Source organism: Pteropus vampyrus, unplaced genomic scaffold (assembly GCF_000151845.1).
Source record: "Pteropus vampyrus isolate Shadow unplaced genomic scaffold, Pvam_2.0 Scaffold23, whole genome shotgun sequence".
NCBI lineage: Eukaryota > Metazoa > Chordata > Mammalia > Chiroptera > Pteropodidae > Pteropus > Pteropus vampyrus.
Genome location: NW_011888804.1, coordinates 4,151,303 through 4,156,790, shown reverse-complemented (window position 1 = coordinate 4,156,790; position 5,488 = coordinate 4,151,303). Strand labels below are relative to the sequence as shown.

Genomic DNA, 5,488 nt, shown 5'->3' with positions numbered 1-5,488 from the left:
ATTGTCTTTTAGGTGAACCTTCTCCTGGCAATGGAGTCTTATTTATCAACTGAGAACGGATTCTCAAGATATCAAAATACCCGAAGAGCTGGTCTGGGTGTCCTTTTATGGGGCATCCTAACCTTCGAACATCTTTTATTTCTTATACTTGTGTTTTTAATTATTTTATTTTATTTTATTTTTTAGGTGAGGCAACCTTCGGTTGACCTCACAGATTGCAAGGACCTTGTCAGCTTACAATCTCTTATTTTTTATTTTTTACGCCTACAGCACCTGGTCTTCCTAGGTGGTCTCCCATCCAAGTACTCACCAGGCCCGTCCCTCCTTAGCTTCCGAGATCAGATGGGATTGGGCGTGTTCAGGGTGGCATGGCCGTAGACTGTGTTTTTATTTATTAAAGCCACATTTTCTTTAATTGCTTTTTTTACTTTCTTATTCTTTTCCCTTTTATTTATTTATATCTTCTATGCTTTTACTCATTTATCGCTATTTTATATTTATTATACCACCTATACAGTGAAGGGCACTTATTTTAAGTGTCCAGCTCAATGAATTGTCACCGATGTATATACCTATGTAGCCACCACACAGTTCAAGATACAGAACCTTCCAGGTCCCAAAAGTTCCCTTATGTCTCTACCCCCACCACCAGAAGAAGCATCCTCAATTGATTCAGGACACTATTCTGACTTCTATGGGACCACTGCATTTTGGTATTTTCCTGAACTTCATGTAAATGAATTCACACAATATGAGCTTATTTGAATCAGGCTTTTTTCATTCAAAATAATACCTGTGAGATGCTTTGTCTGTTTACGCATTTGTATGCAGTTACTCTGCTTGAAACTTTACCCCTCCTTCTCCCTCAACCCAACATCTAATGAGCTTACCTCTCACACCTTCTCCCCACCTCCACTGCACCCCCAGGCCAAGCCACCCTCGTCGCCCACCTGGACTGGTACAGTGACCTCCTCACTGGTCTCCCCACCTCAACTCTGCCCTCTCACCCCACTCTTTTCTCTACAAAGAAACCAGATCGGTCTTTTAAATGTAAATCTAGTCAAGTCATCCCCTGGCCCAGAGATTTTCATCAGTCCCCCACTGTCACCACATGCTGGCCCCAAAATCCTGCGGCTCTGGCCCCTGTCTGCCTTTCCCAAGAGCCACTCACCTGTCCCCCTCCTCTCTCAGCGACATTTACACCAGCTTTTCTGTGCCCTCCGCCTAGAAGGCTAGTCATCTAGTTAATTCCTTCCAGAACGCGCACGCACACACGCACACACACACACGTGCACACACGCACGCGTGTGCACGCACCACGCCTCACCGTGATATCGCGTCCCCTGTTGCAATCTCTTGACTCCCTGTACTTTGCCCCCCTATGTTTTATCACAGTCTATAATTATACACATGTGACTATTGGATTAAACCTGTCTCTTTACTAGATCATAAACTCCTGAAGGCAGGGCCTGGCTTTTTGTTCCCTGTCATATCCCCAGAAGTTCCTACAGGCCCGGTACATAGTAGGTGCTCAAAGACTATTTGTGCAAGGCATAAATGAACACGTGCTCCATTTTTTTTCCGAGCATGGTGCTTAACCCTTTCCAGTTATACAATCTCTGCTAAACTTGTCAGTGAATGCACGGAGCAGCCATGCCGCTCTCCCTCTATAAACTTCATTTATTAGATTCGAAGTTTTCATTTTTTTCCCCAAAAGTTCTCAGTTTTAAAATTCCATCTGATTGGATGCCCAACACAGGAAGGCAGGGCAGGGCTCGGTAGGAGCCCACACTGGGCATGCTGGCCACTAGCATGAGGTCTCCAGGCGTGGGAAGTATGATACCTTCTCCCCTCCGAGCAAATCATAAGACTCTTCACTGGGCCTCATTTTCTTCACCTGAAAAATGGGGCCGAAACTCCTGACTCTGCTCACTTGGAATTCATAAACGAGTTGGCAGATCATAAGGTAGGAAAGAAGAGCGACGAGGGAGATTGTGAACATTAGGAGTCTGGCAGACCTGGGTTCAAATCCCAGCCTCATCGCTTACCAGCTCTGTGACCACGGGCAAGTGATTTTATGTCTTTAAGAATGAGTGCCTGAGAATTAACAATGATATCTTTAAAGCACCGTGTCACTAGTAAAACTGTACATCTTAAAATGTAATTTAAGGGGGGAAAAATAGTCTCAGGATGGGCCGTCTGAGCTTAGATAGCTGTGATAAAAATAATTGCAGCCATGTTCCCCTGAGCACTGCCTATCTATAGACTCAGCATTGCGCGTTTGTATACTATGCGCTTTGCGTGTATTCTCCTAGCGACAAGCTTGAGTTAAATCGATTGATATTTAATGAGAAGCGACCAGGTGCCAGGCACCGTTCTAGGTTCTGGAGATACGACAGTAGGCAAAACAGACAAGCGTCGCTGCCCTTGTGGTGTTCGCAGTCCAGTGATCTCCACAGTTAGGAAGAAATCGGGCTTAGTCGTTCCCGGTGTATTGACGATAGGTAACTACTCACACCCTTAGCCCAATAAAAAAATTGTGCCCCTGTCTATAGCGCGCACAGCACACTGGGCTCAAGTCCCCTCAACTCTACTGTCCCTCAAGATCTTCAGCAGAGAAGAAGTAAAAATGAAATGGGAATTTGCAAAAGACAATTGGGCGCACCCAATGGAGGTAGTTGCCTGCTCCACAGACTGAGGCACACGCATGCGCATGCGCGCGCGCACACACACACCTCTCAATTATACCTCAGGAAGCGGAGCTAATGGAAGCTAGATTGATTCAAAGATAACAATTAGGGAACAATTTTAATCCCTGCTGTGATGGAGACACACAGTTTATTTTTAATTTGTATCCATAATAAAAAAATAATAATTAAAAGGGCTGGCAAATTGCAGCTTTTGCCAAGAAATTAGATTGACGCTGCCCACCTTCACCCCATCATGAGCGAGACCGTCTTTCCTGCCTTCCGTGTCTTCTGCCGGCACACCTCCATCACGACTTGCTCCCGCGCTGAAGCCAGCGACCCCACTTTAAATATAGAGATTCATTAATTAAAGGAGATGGAGAAGGAACTTTTTTTAGCATCTACTAAGTGCCTGGCATGACACGAAATACGTTTATAAGATTATTTCGTTTAACCCTCATGACAATTCTAGGAGAAGGAAACCCCAGTTTATTCTCATTTTACAGAGTAAAACGTGCAGAAAGACACCCAGCGACCTGATGGAGGTCAACCTCACGTAGCATTTCCCCGGGGGGTGGATATGGAGCTTTCGTCCTCCACAAAGGCGCCGCCTCAGCCACAACAGAATTTGCCCCAATTTCCATCCAACTTCCATTTCAACTCTACGTCTGGAGTTTGAGACGATGAGGAAGGCTTACCCAGCTTCGCATTCTGACTGTCTGGCAGATCCTCCAATATGATGAGTCAATCTGTCTTTATGAAATAATGTAGGAGGGAGAGAAGGAAGAAGAGGAGGAGGAAGGGGAGGAGGAGGGGGGAGGAAGATGAGAAGGATGGAGGAATGAGGAAGAGGAGGAAGGAAAGCATCCCAGTTCAAACTGCTTGGTTCCCAGCCTCTCTTCTCTGGCAAACTGTCCTAGTCTTACATGTCTTTGCATGCCTAGCTCAGAGGCTTCCTCCTCCATGAAGTCCTCCATCAAGCTACTCCCTACTAAAAACAGCTTCCTTCCCTGATTTCTCGTAGCCTTTGGTATCTTACCTATGGTACTTTACACCTGGTGCTGTGGTTATCTGTGCACCTGTCTACCTCACCTCCTAGCCTGGGAGCACCCCAAAGCCAGGGACCCATTTCTGCCTCCTCCCAGGTACCCAACGCCACGCCTCGTGCTTTCTCGTGCCCTTTGCTTTCTTCATGGCACGTCCGTCTTTAGTCCATCTGTCCCTTGATCAAAGTCTGTATTTTTGAAAGGGCTAGGAGAAAGAACAGAACTAATTAATAATCGTGGTAGAGAAATGATGTTGGTTCTTGTAATAACAATAACAACAATAATAATAGTTTCCAGTTGTTGAGTGCCCATAGCTGAGCTATAACAAGCTGTATGACTTCATGATATAAATGTTGGCTCTGCTCCTGGGTTCAAATCCCCATTCTGCCACTTACCAGCTGTGTGACCGTAGCCCGGTTCCTGAAACTTTCTCTGGCTCAACTTCTCATCTGTTAACAGGGCTGTTGAGGGTATTGAGTGAGATATTTATAGCATTTAGGACAGAGCCTAGCACATAGTAAGCATTCAATAAAAGGAAGTTGCTAGTGTCGTTATTATTAATGGCTATTAACTCCGTTTCCAGAACTATAGCAGTGATTGTCCCTTATTAAGTGCTTACTGAGCCAAGTACTATACTAGGATCTTTTACAAGCAAGATTTCTTTAATCTTCAGAACCTGATTATTATTAATTCGTTTTACAAAATTTCCCAGCTAAGCAAGCGGCAGAGCTAGCATAAGATCTCAGGCAACGTAAAAGGATCAGTATTCTTCTCCTAAGAGATGAGAAAGAAGGCTGCCACCTGAGGAAGCAGGGAATTGGCCGAGATGACCCCAGGAGATCCCTAGAAACCCTGGGATTGGATGTACCTCACTTTAAAAGATCCCCTTGTGCTGGCCCGTTGTGAGGGGTAGGGGGCGAAGGGCCAGCTCGACCTCTGTCCTTGGTGCTGAGGAATCCAGTGCCACGCCCAGATCCTCAGAACCAGACCTGGATGGGGCCAGAGGGCTCTCAGCAACTCTTAGAAGGTAGCAACTTTGTCCAGGAGTTCTGCCAATTAATTCACTCAGACCCAAAGTCCTGGGTTTAACAACTTGCCAGGATTCCTCAAGTCCTGATCACAGATCCAAGCCCTATCCCAAGCCCTTCCACTGACCGCGAAAGTGTCTGCTCTGAATTCCATCCCCCTTAACGAGGTTCACCAGGCAACTGGTAACGTCATGAGCCCCTTATACGTGGAGGGCACAGAGGTCATGTGTTCTCCTGAAGTGGAACTTCAGCATACAAGTGGTACCAGACCCCAGCTGGACAAAGCCGAAGGCCCCTCATTCAAACCTGTGTGAAGAAGTCTCTATGCATAAATGAAGGAGATAATCTGCCTCCTAGGTCTGATCGTATTAATTTTTAAATAAATATTTGTATTTATTGGGGGTGCCATTGGTTAATAAAATTATATAAGTTTTGAGTGTAAAATTCTATAATACATCATCTGCATGTTGCATTGTGTGCTCACCACCCAAAGTTAAAGTCCCTTCCATCACCGTATATTTGACCCCTTTACCCTTATCTACCTCCCCCTGACCCAGGTCTGATTTTAGTGGCAGTAGGATTTCAGGACTTCAAGACCTAAAGAGCCTTCCTTTCCAGCTTATCCAAGCTAACATTCCTTTCCTGGGAAACCAAAGTTAAGTTTAGTAGGCAAAAGATTGATCGGGTTAGTCTTATGTCTGGCCTAAGGTGTGAATGGCTGATAGCA

General features: G+C 45.4%; 1 non-coding gene across 1 annotated transcript; it reads right to left on the bottom strand.

Annotated features, from left to right (window-relative positions):
- Positions 1–261: 261 nt before the first annotated feature.
- LOC111737089 lies at positions 262–380 on the bottom strand. Its single transcript, XR_002779347.1, has one exon. It is a non-coding gene; the product is annotated as a 5S ribosomal RNA (ribosomal RNA).
- Positions 381–5,488: the final 5,108 nt, after the last annotated feature.